Source organism: Perna viridis, chromosome 14 (genome assembly GCF_037379345.1).
Source record: "Perna viridis isolate PV_CMFRI_1.1 ecotype Kerala chromosome 14, ASM3737934v1, whole genome shotgun sequence".
Taxonomy (NCBI): Eukaryota; Metazoa; Mollusca; class Bivalvia; order Mytilida; family Mytilidae; genus Perna; species Perna viridis.
In genome coordinates this window covers 13,825,827-13,846,889 of record NC_142458.1, presented here as the reverse complement: position 1 = coordinate 13,846,889, position 21,063 = coordinate 13,825,827, and the positions used below count along the sequence as shown (strand labels likewise).

The 21,063-nt window shown below is 33.1% G+C and overlaps 1 protein-coding gene and 1 long non-coding RNA gene across 4 annotated transcripts in view; both read right to left on the bottom strand.

The window, feature by feature from the left end:
- The window catches only part of LOC148598305 (transmembrane and coiled-coil domains protein 1-like), a 71,129-nt gene extending 70,370 nt beyond the window's left edge, over positions 1-759 (bottom strand). For both annotated transcript variants that reach the window (XM_088562405.1, XM_088562412.1), the window contains exon 1: positions 628-759. The gene's annotated coding sequence lies outside the window, so the exon portion shown is untranslated. The remainder of the gene's footprint in view (positions 1-627) is intronic.
- A 12,619-nt stretch (positions 760-13,378) lies between these two features.
- On the bottom strand, positions 13,379-15,940 carry LOC148598304 (uncharacterized). Of its 2 annotated transcripts, none has more exons than XR_015918716.1 (3): positions 15,870-15,940; positions 15,140-15,256; positions 13,379-14,868 (listed from the first exon to the last, which is right to left on the bottom strand). It is a non-coding gene; the product is annotated as an uncharacterized LOC148598304 (long non-coding RNA). The 2 variants fall into 2 exon arrangements; XR_015918717.1 differs by lacking the exon at positions 15,870-15,940 and adding an exon at positions 15,675-15,742.
- Positions 15,941-21,063: the final 5,123 nt, after the last annotated feature.

The following is a 21,063-nucleotide window of genomic DNA, read 5'->3' as shown; positions in this document are numbered from 1 at the left end:
AAATACATGAAGTTTTATGGAAGTAAAAAATGTTGTTTCACTAAAATATAGACGTCCAAAGCGAAGGTAATTACATATAACATAATCATAAAGATCCAATAATGTAAATGTACATGTACATTTGTACAATCTTTGCCTAAGAATGATTTGCATAAAAATAATAACAACAGAAAAATGTAGCAATAGTTTACCACAGTCATCCCTCTTTTTTACTTAAATATAAATTTGTGTAATATTTACAACCACATAAAATATTTAAAAATTGTATAAACAAAATATACTCTGACAGAGTTCAATATGGTCACTAGGACTGAGGTACTAGTGTGGCTGAAACCTAACGACTTGCATCGATTGAAACACAGTCACAGGCTGGGTTTGCACTTTGCAGTAGCCCAAGAAGTTATGTTACCTTAGGAAGCTATTTTTTTTACTTTTCTTGTACGCCTCCATAAATGTCAGATTAAAAAAATCCTCAGCGAACGTCATGATTATCTAGAATAAGTTTGCTGCAGATGACGTACAAACGTACATGTAACTCATCAATGGACGTAATGTCATTCTGTCGGCGATCTGTTGGAACAAAATCTATGCATTGGAGGGAGAATGTAGAAAAAGTATTTTGCTTACCATGTGATCACAGATTTGCACCTATGGTAAAGGATCAGCAAGAAAACTGTCAACGATAAATAAATTCAAAATTCTTCGACGGCCATGTCACTGAATAGGAAATCATTAATGGGAGATAACTCCGATTAATTTAATAATGACAGATTGCAAAACGTGGAGTGGACTATTGGAGTGGTCTCCCGAATTGGAGATTAATCCCCCGTTAAGATACATACGTGGAAGAGCATAATTCCCTACCAATAGGTAAAGGTAAAGGTAAACGTTATTTAACATCAGTGAATACACATGCCTACATTGTTCAAGTAATATAAGCTTGAACTTTTAAATACTCGACGGCGAGATTTGCGGTCGACCGATTGGTTTATGTGATCGCCAGGCTTATGGGGAAGGAAAGTCCGATATTCCAGGCTGTTCCCCAGGATATAAAATAGGGAAACTTTATATTACAACGAAGGACTTTGAAAAAGTTCCTGAAGATATTCACTCATTTGGACAGGGATAACATACAAATGAATAATGAGCTAAAGAGTCCCTGGGTAAATATAAGAGGTACAATGTACCTTAATCCCTATTGGGATTCGGCGCAGGAGATATTTTCTGTTTTGAACACCACCGATGGTGTTCAAAACAAAAAAAAGTATTCCCAGCGCTGAATCCCAAAAGGGATTACAATGTTTCAGTGCTAGGGACATGTTCATGTGATGTACTCGGCGTCAGAACGGCTCTGGACAGCAGCCCAGTCGCCAGTCAGAGAGAGTAAACTCTGACCAAATTCTTTGCTGTATCCGAAAGCGGCACATAGGTTCCGCCACTGATAATGGTTAGTTTAACCACCAAAACGACTTACAAAATCCGAGTTATCCAAAGTCGTTAAGTATGTAATGAGAGAGCCAATTTGTTTAGACGGGGTAAAATAGAGAAATATAGCAATAGATTTGAAAGCAACGGGAAAATGTCCATAATTGAAGACAAAAACCCGATCGCGAGGAACAAAAAGAAGTCTGTAAGTTTACATGCTAATCTGTTTCTATTCAATGCACAATAAAAAATATATGATAAGCACCACATGTATGGTCAAATGGCTTACAGTTGAAAAGTATCGCAGATACAATGACTATCAACTCATTGCATTGAAAGGCAAATGTGTTTGACTACATTGCATAGCACAAAAGATTCACCCCACACCCTTAAATGAAATTAGTTGATTTTTTGTGTGTAAATGCGTGCACTGAAATATGTTTATCAAGGATTTTTTTGCACCCCACTGAGCATGATGATGCAGCAACTAGTTAAAGAGAGATAACTTAAAATTTATTTTGTCCTATTGCGCCGTCCGACTAATCTGCTCAAGTTAGTTGATTTTGAGTTTGACTCCAATGTTTGGCTTTTTCTGAAAAGACTCGTAACTTTGGGTGGCATAATGCCTGAAAAAAAGATAAAGAATCGTGCAATCTACGAAGAAGAACCTGAATTTTGGCTGCTCAAAATGTTATTTTATATTGACAGCCTGTATTTTTTATACTATGCACTCATTTTTTACGTCTTTCAGTTGTACCTCCTGATTCAAGAAGTTTTCTTCCTTCCAGTGTTGCCATTCGTTTTGCAAACTATTGCACGGGCATAATAGCCAATAAAGCCTTCTGTTAAATATGTGGTATTTGTTGCATTCCTTCTGCTATTATTTAACATTAAGGATTACATGTTTGGCATATATGAATTCTTTCATTGTAGTTTTAACAAAAAATATAGGTACTCGTAACAGTTTCAATTGCCGAACATTGATTTTAGCTGTACATTGGACTGGTTTAGAACACAATGTAGTGTCAAAGGAATTAAAAAGGATTAAAATATGGTTTATCAATTTGAATGCATACGATAAAACATGAATTATATGTACCTTTGTCTGTGTTGCAGAACCTCCCTTTTGGACATTATACAGAATCGGAAAATAAAAGAAAGACTTACATTCTGTTCTGTCTGTGAAAAAAAATAACATCAATCAAGCTACATGTATACACACGTGACAATGTATTTTCGAGGGCATTGAAATAATTTCAAAGACACAGAAAAAAATTCTCCCATTCTAAGATGGTGATTGAGAATGCTCGTCTCTTTTTAACCACCGGGCGGTGCATGATAAAACTTGTGAAACTTTCCTATCGTTTTACATTTTCCGAGTTTTCTGTAAATTCCATGGAAGGAACCGATTCTCCTTTAGTCAATTCATGTTTTTTTTAAATTTGGTAAAATTAAGATTTTCATTTCTGACTTGGTTCAATAAACTTACACATGTAAGTATTTTGATTTAAAAAAAAAAAAAAACAGAAAAAAACAGAAAAAAGAAAAATATGTGAAAATTACGTTATGCTTATCTATATCTAGTTTCAGTTCAGATTTCATAACTTTCATTAAAGATGTCATAAAATTCGTGATAAATGGTCATGGGAACTTTGAGCTTTGAAAAAAAAATATATATATAGAAATAGAAAAAAAGATTGCTGACAATAAATTACACATGATATAACGACTGGTACATATGACACTTTAACAAAGTATATCGTCCTCTATCTATATGAAAACTAATTAAGTGAAAATAACAGATGATCATTTATATTGAGCTCAGGTGTCATATCAGGTTAACTTTGAAAAACGCTCGATATAATTGGCACTAAAAACTTGGAACTTTGAAAAAATCACTTACATTACACAACCAAATGTGCCACACATGATAGATTCACTTACATTACACAGCCAACTGTGCCACATATGATAGATTCACTTACATTACACAGCCAACTGTGCCACATATGATAGATTCACTTACATTACACAGCCAACTGTGCCACATGATAGATTCATGATAACAATATGATAGCCGTATGATTATTATATGATTCTCATATGTAAATCTTGAATTTGAAACAAATGTTAATCATACAATAGTCATATGTAAACTGAAACATATGATTATCATATCATGCTCATTTCATATGAATGTAATATGTTGCAGTCTTTATGATTCTCATGTGTGATACTTTCGGCTGTGTAGATTACACACGATAGCAAGAACTTATAACACTTCATTTGAAAAATAAAATTAAATAATTTTAAAAAATACTTAATACATTATCAGTTGTTTCAAAAATTTGGCCCACCTCTAAATAGAGTTAGTGGATTAACAATCTACCGTGTATCGACAAAATTTACCAAAATAAGTTTGCAACCTCGCCTTTTTTATTTTGCTATTGTTATGACAATATACTTTTATACAGGTACTAACTTTTTTCAGTTGGTTTAGGTGTAAATATCTTATTGTTGTTCTGATAATATAGTATTAGTAAAAGAGTAATCAAAGGAACCAAGATTCTATCGGAAATAAACAGAATGTAATCCAGGGACAAACAGCAGACATTGAAAACAGACACACACAACAAAGAACATAAAGTCCCCAAAATAATAAATACAAAGTAACAAAAAAAAATAAATGAACAAATGCATGGGACTACACTAAAAACTGGGAGAATGGACCAGGTGCACCGATAGGGTAATCGTCATTTGCTTTCCTAGAAACAGCCGCCGAGTTGCTCATAAAAAGTCAAGTCTAGGGTAGACAAAAGAGGAAAGGAAAACTATTACACGCTGAACAAATGTTTTCATGGTGCATGCAGATAGATATACCGTATCTATTCACGAATTCATATTGACGACCATAAAACGTCTAGCTAAACGATATTCCTTCTTTTGGATTAGATCAGCTATAAAGTCAGCCTCATAAGAGTGAAGGAATAGGTCAGAAAGTAGATGAGTACAATTTGTTCCCATTGGAATGCTGACCGTTTGTTGAAAAATGCGTCCATCACACTGGACAAATATGTAGTCGATAAAAAATTCCAGCATTTTGAAAACGTCTTCTTCGCTATATTTGGAAGATAATCTGGAATTCTTTTTTAAAAGTATGAGAAATCTCTACCAAGAATTACATATTTGTGTCTGGATGTACCGTCCATTTTTGGAATAACAACGATGTATAATGCTTTTGAGTCGGGATTATAACTGGGTATTTGGAATAGAAGAATGAAAAGTTGAAAGTCAAAGGTTTTAATGCTATTGTATTCTGATAATAATCTTGAATGGAAGGTTTCCAGAAGATCTTTCGAATTTTTCAGTATCCACATTGCATTAATACCACTAGCGGCCACTACAGTAGTAACAAGTGTCGTGGTAGGACTGAATACCCTTCCTCTTTGACAGCTGTGAGTATACGTCAAAAAATCCAAAAACAAATGACCGTTACGTTAACACATCAAACAAAGGCGATCTACACACATAATGTAGTGAACCGAAAAAAGATTACACGTAAAAACTGAAGATAAAGGAAACAAGACGTCACACAAAGAAAACTATGGCAAGACAAAGTGAACAAAAATCAATATTTGGTAACATTAGAAAATGAATTTGTAATATTACAAAATCATTTTTTTTAATATTAGAAAAGATTTTTTAGCATTCGAAATTCATTTTGTAATATCAAAAATTCATTTTCTATTATTACAAATTCCTGATTTAGTAATATTATAAAACATCAGACATTTTGTAATATTATAAATTGAATATGTAATATTAGAAAATGAATTTGAAATATTAGAAAATGAATTTGAAATATTAGAAAATTACTTTGCAATATTGCAAAATTAGTTACATTTTTTAATATTAAAAAATGATTTTCTAATATTAAAATATTAAAAAGTCGTAATTGAATACACAAATCCATTTTCTAATATAAGAAATAAATTACATAGCTATGATAGGTAACTAGTACTTGTTTTAAAAAAATATGGTCCCATCTCTGAATGAATATCGGCAAAATATACCGTAGCGTCAGCACTGAGATAATTCAAAATGAGTAGATTCGCAGTTAAAACAATCATTGTGTAAAGCCAAACTTTGCGAACTGAGTTTGTAACCAGGCGCGTAGCTGAGGCCAAATTGAAGTGTAGACAAAATTACGGCAGGGGGTCTGGGGGCCGCTTAAGGCCCCAGTAGTTCCAGGGGGCTAAGCCCCCCGAAGTTCCGCAGAGATAGCATTTCAGAGCATCATTTATGCCTCTCCAGGATGTATTTTATTTCAAAAAAAAAAAAAAAAAAAAATTGGCAAAATTAAGTGCAGGCAAAAGCTTTTTTGCCTAACGGCAGTTACGCGCCTGGTAACTTTGTTTTTTGTTGTTTTTTTTTTCAATTTTGCAATTTTTGTGATACATGTAACTATGAACTTTGTTTATAGAGGTGCGTACTTTTCTATAGCCAATTTAGTGCTTAATATCTTACGAACAACTTACTTATATCTTCAAGGAGTAACCATTCATCAGCATCATTAGAATCAAATATATAGGACAATCTTTACCCAAACTAAATTGTGTACAAGATCTACCTAAGTACCAGTCCCAAACTAAATTGTATACAAGATGTACCTAAGTACCAGTCCCAAACTAAATTGTATACAAGATGTACCTAAGTACCAGTCCCAAACTAAATTGTATACAAGATGTACCCAAGTACCAGTCCCGAACTAAATTGTATACAAGATGTACCTCAGTACCTGTCCCAAACTAAATTGTATACAAGATGTACCTCAGTACCTGTCCCAAACTAAATTGTATACAAGATGTACCTAAGTACCAGTCCATATAAATTTCCGATACTGTCCATATGATGTCGAAGTGATTCATGGTGAAGAAAGACTCACCAAACAAACAACCCTTTTCCGATCTATGTATGCTATAATTATACATAACAGTGTTGTCCTTTCCATATTCAGATCTGTACGTTTGAAAAAATCATACATTAATATCCCAGTAAAATCAACCAAATGGAACAAAATCAAGAACGGTAACTATTGCAAAGTGCTACTTTCATGTACAATTTCTATAAATTTTATCTCAAAAGCGCAATTAACCCCAAATGAAAAATTATGACTAGTTATGTGGTCTTTAACCGATTCTTTATAAACAAAAGAAAGTGAACTATCGAAATAGGAGTTCATCCATCACCGAGAAATTCTACCATGTGGAATACAAGGAATGAGATAAATGAGTCAACAATTTCAGAAACTAGATATATTGATGCTCTTTTGTTCGAATTCATTATTATTTATTATACAAAATTTTGATGTACACAAAATGTTTGAAGAGGATGTCCATATACAAATCAAGCAGATCCTATGATATTGGTTGCACATTGTAAGTTTTATCCCACTGATTTGTTTTTTTTTTTTTTTCAATGTGATGAATATATAACATGCATATATTTTGTTTTAAAGCGACCATGGCAGGCTCAGAAAAAATATCTAAAATTTACCTAACAAAGCAACCAAAGTTTGCTCAAAATTAACAAATTATAAAATTTGTCAAAATTCATAAGCATAACACAAAATGGATAAAACGAGAACAAGAAGACATTGATTCTCTGTCAGAGTGGTTAAAGGCCGTGAGGTCTTTAATTTTGAAACGAATGAAAGTTTTAAGTACGTAAATGAGTGCCAAGGCTACATCAGTTTTCAAAGACCCCGATGTAGCAAAAACATTGTCTACTATACATGACAAATATGTTGTCGTACCAACAGACAAAGCCCAAAACAACACTGTTTTTGTCTGCAAAACGTTTTATATCCAATGTTTATTATAAGAGGTAGACGTAGAAAATAATAGCAGTGATAAAACCTATACTGCTACCATTCTCTCCAAAAAAGAGATTGTGGAAAACCATAATTTTGTGCTATCTTCTTTTGGTCTCTCTACCAAGGACAATGATTGTGATTTACTGTCTATGTACTGGATTACTAAACTTCACAAGAATCCATTCAAACAACGTTTCATAGCTGGATCTGCAAAATGTACCACCAAACCTCTTTCAAAACTTTTAACTTCTATACTCACAACTGTCAAAGAGGGTCTGCAGTCCTACCACAACATTTGTTACTCCCGTAGTGGTATTAATTCAATGTGGATCCTGAAAAATTCGAAAGATCTTTTGGAGACAATCAGTTCAAGACTATTATCTGAATATAATAGCATTAAAACCTATGATTTTTCAACACTGTATACTTCTATTCCCCATACTCAGTTAAAATCCCGACTTAAAAACATTATACATCGTTGTTTTTCCAAAAAAGATGGTACACCTAGATTCAAATATATAGTTCTTGGTAGAGATTCCTCATACTTTGTAAGAAACAATTCCAAATCATCTTTCAAATATACAGAGGAAGATGTTTACAAAATGCTGGAATTTTTAATCGACAACATATTTGTTTAATCTGAACACCTTCTACTTGTATATTACAAAACTACGGATACATATCAACTATTTTACAATAACTCAAATAGATACAATGACTGTGTATATCTATATCAATTATTTGTTTTTTTTTTTTTTGTTTGTTTGTTGGGTTTTTTTTGTGTGTAAATAACAGCAATTATCATAACTGTTGCAGGACGTTATTATCGTTATTATTGGTCTTTTTTGTCTGTGTCTCGATTTTAATACGTCATTAAAATAGTTAAATGTAAACTGTGTTTTAACTTTACAGTATAATTTCAATCACGTATTTTACTTATTTTTAAAACTTTTAAAGATCAATAAGATCAAAGAACTACTGAAGGTATAAATGATGGACAGACAGAGTAACTAGCAAAACATAACTCAAAAAAAAGCCTACTGGTATAGTACGAACCCTACTGATTTCTGAGGAGAACTCAGATGCACCAGAAGGCAGAGCAGTCCACTTTCTTCAAGTTGCAAGATACTTGTCGTGTTGTTCTTTATATAATATAGAGTAAGTGAATACCAGGAGGGCTTGATATTTGGTTGTGAACTACATAATCTCTACACAAAATAGAAATATTGCGTTATAAAATCAGTTACAATTTCACATTTGAATATACCAAAACAAGTTTTTAGTTGACAGTTGTACATGTATTTGTCAAACTTGAAAACATGATATTCAATTCAGTTTAAGGGAGATCCATTTCTTTTCTTGCGTCTGTTGATTTACAAACATTGCAGTTCAAATAATACCGCTTCTGAATTGAATGTAGTATATCAACACTACATTATAGACTTCTAACCTTGTTTACAAATTCAAACGAATAACTATTCAGGAAAAAAAGAAAAGGGAAGAGAAATTGAATGTACAACACATCGGGCAAAATCTAATTTATTCTTCTCAAATGAACAAATTTCAAGTTATACTTAAGGAAAAATTGCTAGATACAAGCAAAAAATAAAACAAACTGGTAAACTTGAGGCGTTGCTAATTTGACAAAGACGAAATTCGCACGTCGTACAAGAAAATATGTTCAAGAGTTTTCAGATCATTCCCATGAAGGGCTCGTAAAGTTCAATTGGCAAAATTTATAAAACAAATACAAAGACATGTAAAATGTATGGTACAGACACACATGTTTCAAGGGTTGTCCATAACGTTTTCTTTATTCGCGACTTACGGACCAACATTTTGTCAACATTTATCTCCCTTTGGAGCAGGTGTCTATTCGAAAGACGTAAGGTTTTCCATCCGATATCGACGATACTTTAGAAAATCTCGAAAGTCAAAAGGGAATTTCTCGTTCTACCGACCCTGCCATAAATTTTCTTTACCCGGTAACTCTGAAAATAAAAATCATCCTTGTGTAACCTACCAACAAAATGAAACACCCTGTAAATTTTAGAAAAAACAGCCGTTGTTTGTCTGCTGGGAATTCCATTTTCATTCGAGTTACCTCTTTTTTCTGCACCAGAATCCGAACATCGATTAGAGAGACTTCGAAATTACACCTGCTTTTACGGGAGGTAACTCTGCAAAAACAGGATAAAATATGGCTGCATCCCGAGCTCCTCAAGTAGGGAATAGACTACGTATTGTGATGAACTGTTTCATTGTTCCTTTTAAATATAATAGTATCACACTACTTGATTGAGTCAGAATTGGGAACTTAGATAATTCAAAATGCATTCTAAACATGAACTTTTTCTGTTTATTAATTTTCTTCCACGTTATACCATTTTACTTTACAGATATCCTTAGAAACCAAAGAATCTGATCAATAAAGACCACTGCATTCTCTATGACTAATCCAGATGCAATATCAAATGAAATGTCAAAGCAATATATTGGAAGGAAGCCTACAACAGATCTATAGACAAAGGCTTACTATTGCATACTTTTAATTATAAACTCAAAAGACATAATACCACTAGAATACACTTTTCTTCACTGTGCTCAATCTATGAAACATTTGACTATACAATCAATCACAAGTACTGACACAGATACATTTTGCATACCATAGTTGATTGAAAATTAAAGAAAATGTATGTAGCGTTAATGTTAACTCTGTAAATGCTGACAAAATATAAAGTAAAACATCCATTTAGATTTAGCTGGAAAAATACCACATAAGGGCTACATTAATTGCACTTTATCGCAGGTTTAAATATTGATACGTATATTTAGTGCTCTGCCAGAATAGTAGAAAGTGTATTATCTATCAAACAGAGCTGTCCATATGTCCATATGTTCACGTATCACATAAAATCTCCACAAAGGGGGTATTGAATTGAAACGATGACTTAACTCAAAAAATAGATTGTCAGATGATCAATTTGATCCAATGGAGCAGTGTAGCGAATAGAGTCGTCACATTCTGAGACGTTGTATAATATTGATTTGTTGTGACATGCATCATTAATTTGATCCTCTATCCTACATAATGACACCTAGATGAATTGTCCCGTACTACCATACATTGTGTACTAAGTTACAGCCCTAGATTAATCCTACGAGGAGGAATGGCCCGGCCAGCGAAAGCTACATTTTAATATAGCCTAGCTGACCGAGTGGTCTAGGGCGCCGGACTTAGTGCAGGCGGTGTTGCCATAGATGTCACAGCGGTACGAGTTCGAGTCCCGCGGAGGGAACGACCAAAAATTTGCATCGCAAATTTGACAGTTCTAACATCGTTGGGAATTTTTCAGACCCTTCTATAAGTTTACGTTATCTTCCCTGTATCAATTTGATCCGATGGAGCAGTGTAGCGAATAGAGTCGTCACATTCTGAAACGTTGTATATATATATATATATATATATATATATATATATATATTTGTCAATAATAATCCAACATGATCAAATAATCACAATATTTTAGTCACTAGTACTTTCATGCCTTGTGGTAATCTTCAGGTGAACAATATGACTACGTTGTTAACAGTAACGTTTATGTGACGTTACAATAGTTATATAAAGGGGAATGAATTACTGTCCATTCAACGATGGTTTAAACTTTTCAATAAAACGTTTTTCTTTTAATTTTCGAAGATCCTCATCGGATTATTATTGACAAATATATACTTCTGTATACACACTTAATTCTTATCAGGATGGGTGCATCAGGGTCCGTACAGAAATTACCGAAAGTGAAAATAAAAGACAGTCAACAGATACAAATGTTAGTCTAGAGGTTGTAAATCCAACACCGAATAAAAAGATTCAGGAAACCTCTTTTAGTACAACTGATGCGTCTGATAAGGAAACTGTAACATCCAGAAGAGGACAGTGATTCTGAAGATGATAGTCCTATTCCAACCAAGACACCTCCATGTGACAAAACTTTCAGTAGAATAACTGATGATAGTACAAATCACGAAGATACTTCTATTAGGAAGGAACATAATTACACAATGCTACACTATCAAATGATGTTAATGGACCATTTCTTTGCGGCTTCTTATGCTGTTAGTGAAATACCTGAAACCTTTCTAAGTGTCGTTGCAGAACTAGGGACATCAGACGATATAGTTCAATTTCCTATGAAATGCAAAATGTGCCAAATCAGTACCGATACTAACTGGAGATGTTTTGACTGCGACAAGATGCTCTGTGACCACTGCAAAGGTAAAGAACATATAAAACTAAACAGGGCTTTAAAACATAAGATTCTATCCATAAAGTATCTTGATACAAAGGTGTCCATGAATATAATGAGCGAATATCAAATGGAAATTAATTCAAAATATATACATTCATGCACTGACGGCTCAGATAAAATCCAAAGAGTTAAACTAGATGGTAATAATATAAAAACACTATCTACAGCTCAAAGGAAATTTAATGATGTGGCAGTTGTGCCATCATCTAACGATCTTATAGTGATTTATTCAGATAAAATTGCCAAACTCCATGCAGATACTGGTGAAAAAATTGACTTTAACTATGACGATCCTATATTCTACCCAAGACACATCCATGTGACAAATGAAGAAGAAATGCTTTTAGCAGGAATGTTTGAATCAAGTAGTGCAATAATATTACTCGACAAGAACGGTAGATACCAAAAAAAGAATCAACATGGACTTCATAACTAATCTCTATTTTGTAGGTAAAATTACAAGTACAAAAAATGGCAACATACATGCATGTGTCGCTTCGCCTACAAAATATTTAGTAATATTTCTAAGCGATCAGGGATCGATGGTAAATACATATTCTGGCCACCTTGATTTCAATATAGAAGACCAATTTGTTACAAATGACATAGTGACATCTCCAAATGACAATGTCGTAGTACTGGATTCCTTTTTATAAAAATATCACCATGCACATTTACATATCCTTGACAATGCTGGCCATTTAATATCTGTGTACAGTTTGCAAAACATTGGAATTGAGCGCATAGTTTGACTTTTCTTGATGCATCAACCTTATTGTGTTTGTGCCGTGACAAGTTACACGTTACCAACTTTGCTATGGCATTCTAATTCGATGGCTTGTCATTTGCAATTTGCATCGGGTTAGTGGCGTCAATGTTATCAAGTTGATGCACAAACGAGGCGTCAGTGTTAACTTTTATCATGATACACACACGAAGCGGCAATGTTAACTTACACCATAATACGCAAGCGGGGGCGTTAATGGTAACTTACAACTTGATCACATATTGCTGCAGAGAGAGCAAACCGGGCGAAGAATGATGAGATTCAGGGAACATCTTTAACCAAAATTGACAGGTGTGATACGTAACCCCTGAAGAAGAGTTAAATATAACCAGGATTTGATTTTTCTATGGTATCAGTTTTATGTCTTGTTACATTGTCATCTAAATTACACAGATACCAATTATTATGTATGCCATTGTCGTAATGTACTGTCTTTATATCATTGTTGCCTTTTTCATGTTTTAGCTGAACAGAATAAAGCATATGTAGGTGACTCCTTCTTTGAAAATGATAATTCTGATATTGATTGTTTTGATAGTGAATGAAATTTTTGATAATGATGATTTTATACAATTATGGTAGCTCAGCGCATACGATATCATGTTTTTGGAACACTTAAAAGAGATATTGAACAAGGCCCATGGCTGATATATCATTTAAGTGTTTCATAAAACATGATATTGTATGCTTCAAGTTGTCATAATTGTTTAATTACATTTCACTGTAGAAATTTCAACGCCTGTGACAGTCATTCTGTTTAACAAATGAAACTAAAGTTTTATCACCTGTAAATGTCTGTTCTGTTTTTATGGTCACCATTGGCTCAATAAATTGGGTTTCCAATAGGGTTTTAATAGCAACTGAGGGGCTAAAATTTCATTGTAGCGGGTCAAAATGTCTCATACTACTGATTACAAAGAAGATTAAAATGCAATAACATGTTATTTCACGTCTGTATTTATATATAGACTAGACAAATTATGAGGAGTGAACACATGGTTGTACCTCTGTTCTCCTTACAAGAACCCAAAACGTCTTTCGATCGGAATAAAAACAAAATGAAAGGTTCAAAATGGTACCATGTGATAAAAGATTTGTGTAGGTTTCACCAAATTGCATTCAGCAGTTTGAGAGGAGTTGCATATTGAAAACTAGACATGGAAGAATGGCTAGACAGTATGATCTATACATCCTGCTTTTCAAGTGGGGTAAAAATTATATGACATCATGATGGACTTACATAATGTGTATACTAGCATTAAAAACTATCAATCATATAATGAAACAGATTTTTTTTTGGTCAAATTTGTGAAAATAAATGAAATATGAAAAACTTTCTTGTGTAGTTATTTTTGCTATTTCCAAGTTGGACAGAAAAGAACAAATAACAATAGATCCTACAAATTGATTTTTAACACTATCTATTGTTGTATAAATAATATTATTTTGAAACTGTAAAGATTGTCACAAATGAATACGTTACAGAACAGAATCCGGGAAAATAAACAACCCTGAAAATTAATATGGTTATAGTACTTTCATTCTGGGATATAAATATTTGTAGTTAGTCGAAATTTTGCTTTTTTAATATTATACATCATCCAAAAATCACATTTTACTTTGAAAGGTTAACATTTCGGTGGGAATTTTTGTTAATGATATTACCATGCCACAAAAACTACAAAAAATGGTACCCTATGAAAAAGTTCATTGACAGTTAGTAAAATAAGATGAGTTCATTAACTTTAACTAAATTTAGAAATAAAAGATTCAATAGAAATGTCAAAATATGTAGCAAATATAGACAGAAAATATTATAGTACTAGAGTGTCAGTCTCTAAAAATCAGGCAGTGAGTAAAGCATGGTACAAAAAAAAACATCATTTCGAAATGTAATTTGGCTATCTGCCCATTAGAATCAAGGAAAAAATATAATTTTGGTAAGTTATAATTTCATTGTTTTGTTCAACAGAAAATTTGTATCAGTATATTAATCAAAAATCATTTTTTTAGGCAAAAGTAAAGTTGATTGATGGAACATTTGGACTCATACTACAATTTTATCCCCAAAAATCATTAGAAGTTATGATTAAACACATTGTAACAACAACTTGCTCCAAAATATTTACAATAATGCATAGTGCAAGCCATGTTGACAATAAATCTAGTGTCTTTATAGCACAAATCTTCTTGTAACAGCCTGGGCTTAGAAACCATGAATATAAAGGGAGCAACTTCGTTTTATAGATTTCTATATGAGAGAATTACATCAGCAATGCCCAAGTCCATTTTAGTTTTATCAATGCACACATCCTTGTCAGATGATGTGTCAACCAGTCTGAGGGAGACAACTCCATTCTCTTCTACTCCACAGACAAGGCGAACTGAGTCTTTATCTTGGGTTAAAGTTCTCATTTTAAGTTTGGCTCCTTCTGACCAAAGCTGTGTGCCTTTTGATGGCATAATACCTGGAAAATAAATTATTGAAAGTTTGATGTAATAGAGCATCTATAGATGTAGCCTTTTTTCCTATTCATTCTAAGTCAAAGTCTATGATAAATATGTGTGAGGTAAAACAAAAATGTGAATGTTTAATACATGTATACTGCAAGTTAAAATAATATTTTCTAGCATTAAATCATTACATTGTGTGTACAAGTAACTATTATGTTTTGTCAACAAATAAGTGCTACGAAATCAGACTTCATATTTTTAGTTTTTTATATAGTAATGTTGTACCAGCACTTCAGAATCAAACTTCATTTCATGCCAAAATAGTGTCCCAGCACAAAAATAGTTCATTTTACTTTAGCTTCCTCCTCACTACATCTAGTGAAACTTTAAAAGGGATTACCACTGAAAAGAAATCAAGGAAAAGATGATAACAGTGCCTTTGATAATTGCAAAATGTTACAATATGTAAATGCATGAAAATATACATGTATTTTAGCCACATCATATGGAAGTACAGAAACCTCCTCTTGATGAGAAATATTCTTACATGTACATATAATTGTGTGCAAAATCAAGCAAAAATAGAGGTTGTGTGGTTATCATTGTCCCAATGTTTTTACTGGTTTTTAAGCCACCTAGTCAGTACTGGTTAATTGAAATTTTGCAAACAGTATTTCAGTAGCATTATAATTTCTGTCCTACATTATAAAAAAGTTAATACAATAAATATATACTATACTATGCTTCATGAGCACATCTTTGTTTCAATAACTGTTAATAACAGGTAACATAAATAAGAGTAGAATAGGTTACTTTTCACCTGACTGACAGGTGGTCATTGTTAAAACAACATCCCCTCATAACCAGGAAGATCATTAAAGTGGGTTGAAGTGGTGAGTTTAAATCAATAAATTAAAGTCATTTTATGTACTAGACAAAACTTCTAAATACAGAAACTGGAAAGTTTACTAATGATATTGTTTTAGGGCTTCTCCCATGTATGGGTTCTAGTTACCTGATGATTTATAATGTCTGGACCCCCCATTTCAAAATATCTGGATCCATCCCTGTAGGGTACGCCTAAACACCGCAAAGACTAGTCTTAGTGCAAAAAGATCACAAAAGTAGCCCCAGGACACAAAAGATGACATCTTTCCGAAGTAAAAGTACAACCATTGGAGAGGTCACTTAAAAATGCATCTATTGTACTGAATTTAATATAATAATAGTCATTGGATCATTCAGACGTAGGGTACGATGTTGGTGTCATTTTTGGTAACGTCGAAATCGGCAAAACTTGACGTCTTTTTTGTATTGCGACGTTCATTGTTCTATAATTGTTACATGTAAAAAGAAGTGTGCTTAATTATTTTTTTTACATGAAATAAAACACACGACATGTTTTATTATTTAATTATCCGATTCAATATTAATTTTTCGGCGGTTTTGGTCAATTGAAATGATCAGATTACATCCTGATATGGTAAATAGTTTGGCACCAACCATTTAAAAATGATTTGAAGGAAATTTTATCCTATGAGAAAAATGTTAGGAATTATGAAAACAAATTTCGTGATGCGAAAAAAAGTAAAACACCCTCACTAAAACAGAAAGCCAACAAACATACAAGCAAAAAGTCAGTAGCACCCCCCAACTCCGGAAATCATATTGTGAAAGCGTATAAAGTGCATCTTTCCTATTTGGTTTTATATCTCTAATGTAGATGTATATGTTGATGTTTCCGAATACATGTACTCGCTTCGGAATTTTAGGAAGCAAGGTTTGTTGCTAAACATCATTTCGAGAAAACAAAACTTTGGCAAATCTCCCTGTTTGAGAAAATTTGAGAGCGAAATCTCTCGTTTTCATTATACGACGAAAAAACTTGCGGTCATATAATGTTATATATATGGCACAGTCGTCGTCCGCGTCGTCGTCGTCGTCGTGGTCTGGGGACACTTCGTATCCGTGCGATAACTTTAGTTGTGTTTGACAAATTGTTCTGAAATGTTGATATGGTTTTACCAACAACTAAGAAGATTCCTATTTAATTTGGACTTTGTTGCCCCTGCCGCTTTAGAAAAAGGGGCCAAAAAGTGTAAAAATACGTATTATATTAAAACCCATGTAGTTTTTTTTTCATCATAAATACTATTATTTAAGTGTTCTTGATTCAATTCGGGTAAACAAATGTACAACAGATTTTGTGTGTTGTGAACCATTTTCAAGTTACAGGGGGTCAAAGTAAATCTTATAGCTAATATAATTGTCAAGAGGTAATTAGACGATCATGAAATACGTTGGTTTTACAATATTTCACTAGCGAATGTGCAAGCGCATGTCTACACATTTCAAAATACTTTGATGCAGGCACAAGGATATCATTGCATGTGAACAGACATGAGTGCGCAAAAAAGAAGGGGGGGGGTCTTTCTCTTTCCTGTTTTCTTTTCAACATTTCTTTCATTATTTTATCAGATTCGCTAAAATCATATTTTTTTTCATTCATTACGTCCACAGTCTAATAATTTAATCTAGTATCGTAACTTTTCAATACTTTTTATTGTTTTTAAAATTGACATTAAGAGAGTTTTTATGTCGCAAAGTAGAACATTACTTTGGAAAGTCAAAAATGCGCTTTGTGACATTTTTGTTAGATACGGTTTTACATACATATATATATATATATAATCCATTTGTTAAGCCAAAGAAAAAAATGAAATGATAAACCCATAGAGGAGGAAGAACATAATTTGTCTGGTATAGTACGAACCCTACTAATTTCTGAGGAGAACTCAGATTCACTAGAAGGCAGAGCAGTCCACTTTCTTCAAGTTGCAAGATACTTGTCGTATTGTTCTTTATAAAATATAGAGTAAGTGAATACCAGGAGGGCTTGATATTTGGTTGTGAACTATATAATCTCTACACAAAATAGAAATATCGCGTTATAAAATCAGTTACAATTTCACATTTGAATATACCAAAACAAGTTTTTAGTTGACAGTTGTACATGTATTTGTCAAACTTGAAAACATGATATTCAATTCAGTTTAAAAGAGATCCATTTCTTTTCTTGCGTCTGTTGATTTACAAACATTGCAGTTCAAATAATACCGCTTCTGAATTGAATGTAGTATATCAACACTACATTATAGACTTCTAACCCTGTTTACAAATTCAAACGAATAACTATTCAGGAAAAAAAGAAAAGGGAAGAGAAATTGAATGTACAACACATCGGGCAAAATCTAATTTATTCTTCTCAAATGAACATGTTTCAAGTTTTACTTAAGGAAAAATTGCTAGATACAAGCAAAAAATAAAACAAACTGGTAAACTTGAGGCGTTGCTAATTTGAAAAAGACGAACTTCGCACGTCGTGCATGAAAATATGTTCAAGAGATTTCAGATCATTCCCATGAAGGGCAGGTTCAACTGGCAAAATTTATAAGACAAATACAATGAAATAATTAGAATGTATAGTACAGAAACACATGTTTCACGGGTTGTCCATAATGTTTTCTTTATAGACTACGTATCTTGATGAAATGTTTCATTGTCCCTTTTAAATATGATAGTATCACACTACTTGATTGAGTCAGAATTGGGAACTTAGATAATTCAAAATGCATTCTAAACATGAAATTTTTCTGCTTATTAATTATTTTCCATATCATACTATTTTAATTTGCAGATATCCTTAGAAACCAAAGAATCTGATCAATAAAGACCATTGCATTCTCTATGACTAATCCTGATGCAATATCAAATGAAATGTCCAAACAATATTCTGGAAGGAAGCCTACTGCAGATCTATAGACAAAGCCTCACTTTAGCATACTTTCTCATACTTTCTAGAAAAGCAGAGGACGCATACCCTACCGGTGCACCTGGTCCATGCTCCCAGTTTTTAGTGGAGTCCGAGTTGCTCATTTACTTTTGTTACTTTGTATGTATGAGTTTAGTTACTTTATGTTCTTTGTTGTGTATGTCTGTTTTCCATGTCTGGTCTTTGTCCCTGGATTACATTCTTTTGACTACCGCTACTCTTTCTTAGAAACTCAAAATATATGATACCTATAGATGACACTTTCATTCACTGTGCTCAAACATTTTTGACCTAACAGTTAATCACAACTACTGACAAAATACCTAGTTGATTGAAAATTAAAAAAGAAATACGTAGCGTTGAAGTAAACTCTGTAAATAACAAAATATAAAATAAAACATCAATTTATATTTAGCAGGGAAAAAATACCACAAAAAGACTGCATTAAGGACACTTTCTCGTGGGTATAAACATTGATACGTATATTGAGTATTTCTGCCAGAATAGTAGGTAGTGTATTATCTATTAAACAAACTTTTATCACATATAAAATCTCCATAAAGAGGGTACTAAATTGAAACAATGACTAGGCTAAAATAAGTATGTCAGATATCCTGAACACACACATATAATATGCCTTCTTTCATTTTCTATATCGAATAATATCGGGATGGGTGCATCAGGATCCGTACAGAAATTACCAAATGTGGAAATAAAAGACAGTCAACTTAATGCAAATGCGAGTAGTGAGAAGGCAAACCATGCTACGAATGAAAAGGTGCATAAAACCAACTCCTCTGACACAGAAACGGTAACATCCAAAGACGACAGTGATTCTTCTGTTGAAGACGTTTCTTCGGATGATACTTCTCCCTTTGCGGACACAGGGACTTCTGACAATGTACAGATAAAAAATTTCATAAGACTACACTATGAAATGATGATCAATGACCAAGAATATGCAGCTTCTCGTGATGAAAGTGACAACTATGAACCCCCTCTAAAAGGCAATGCACAAATCGGGTTATTAGATGGAGTAGTACAATTTCCTATGACGTGTAAAATGTGTTAGGTCGGCACCGATACTAACTGGAGATGTTATGACTGCGAAAATATTATATGTGACCAGTGTAAGTATAAAGAACATATGAAACCAAAAAGAGCCTTAAAACATAAAATTTTAAATATAAAGTACCTTGATACAAAGGTGTCTATGAATTTAATTATTGAATATCAAGTGGAAATTCATGCTAACAATATTCATTCATGTAGTGACGATTCGGTCTGGATCCATCATTTAGATACAATAAAGAGAGTTCAATTAGATGGAAATACTATAAAAACTATAGCTACCATTAGACTGGCAGTTGACCACATGACAGTAATACCATCATCAAATGACCTTGTCCTGCTTCATTCAGGAAGGGTTAGCAAAATCAATACATGCACTGGTGAACTAATTCATTATACCTATGATGAACCAAGATTCTATGCAAGAAACGTTCACGTAACAAATGATGGAGAACTAGTATTAGGAGGGATGTTTAATTCAACTAATGCTATAATAGTTCTTGACAAGGAAGGGGAATACAAAGGAAAAATTACCCTGGAATGTATAGATAAACTTTTTTTCGTAGGCAAAATTACAAGTACGAGAAATGGTTTCATACATGCAGGTTGCACTTCACCTCCTGGAGATATAGTTATAACTCTGAATGATCAAGGGGAAATAATAACTACATATTGTGGTCATCTTGATGTCAATGTAAAAAACTCACTACTGATTAATGACATGGTGACATCAAGAAATGACAATGTCGTAATATTGGATTCCTTTGCATATTGCAATGATTTACATATTCTAGACAATGCCGGTTGCCTTATATCAGTATTTAATTTGTACAACATTGGAATTCGATCGCATAATTTGACATTTCAGAATGCATCAACACTATTATGTTTGAGCCGTGACAAAATGTACCTTACCAACTACACACCGTCATTTTAATGTTAGGTGTCTCTTCGGGTAAATCTTCAACAACATTTTAGTTTTTGAAAGTTGGATTGCGGCTTCAGTTTGATTGGTTGTACGGTGTAAACGCTTTTCATTATCAATTACATGCATGCTTGGTCAGTTTAACTAATATTTAAGGAAAATTATTCTTCGTCGCTAAAATCTTATCAACTCTTCATTTGAACGATTCAAAATTTTGTATGAAGTTTTTATCATTTTTCGACTCGGTCGGTCAACTTTTTAGAGACTAGACTCATACCCGTAGCCGTGTGGGGAGGGGGGGGGTTCGAGGGGTTCGGACCACCAATAATCAATAAGCACTATTAAACTGGCAATTCAGATTGAAGTCTGACTATTAAGGTC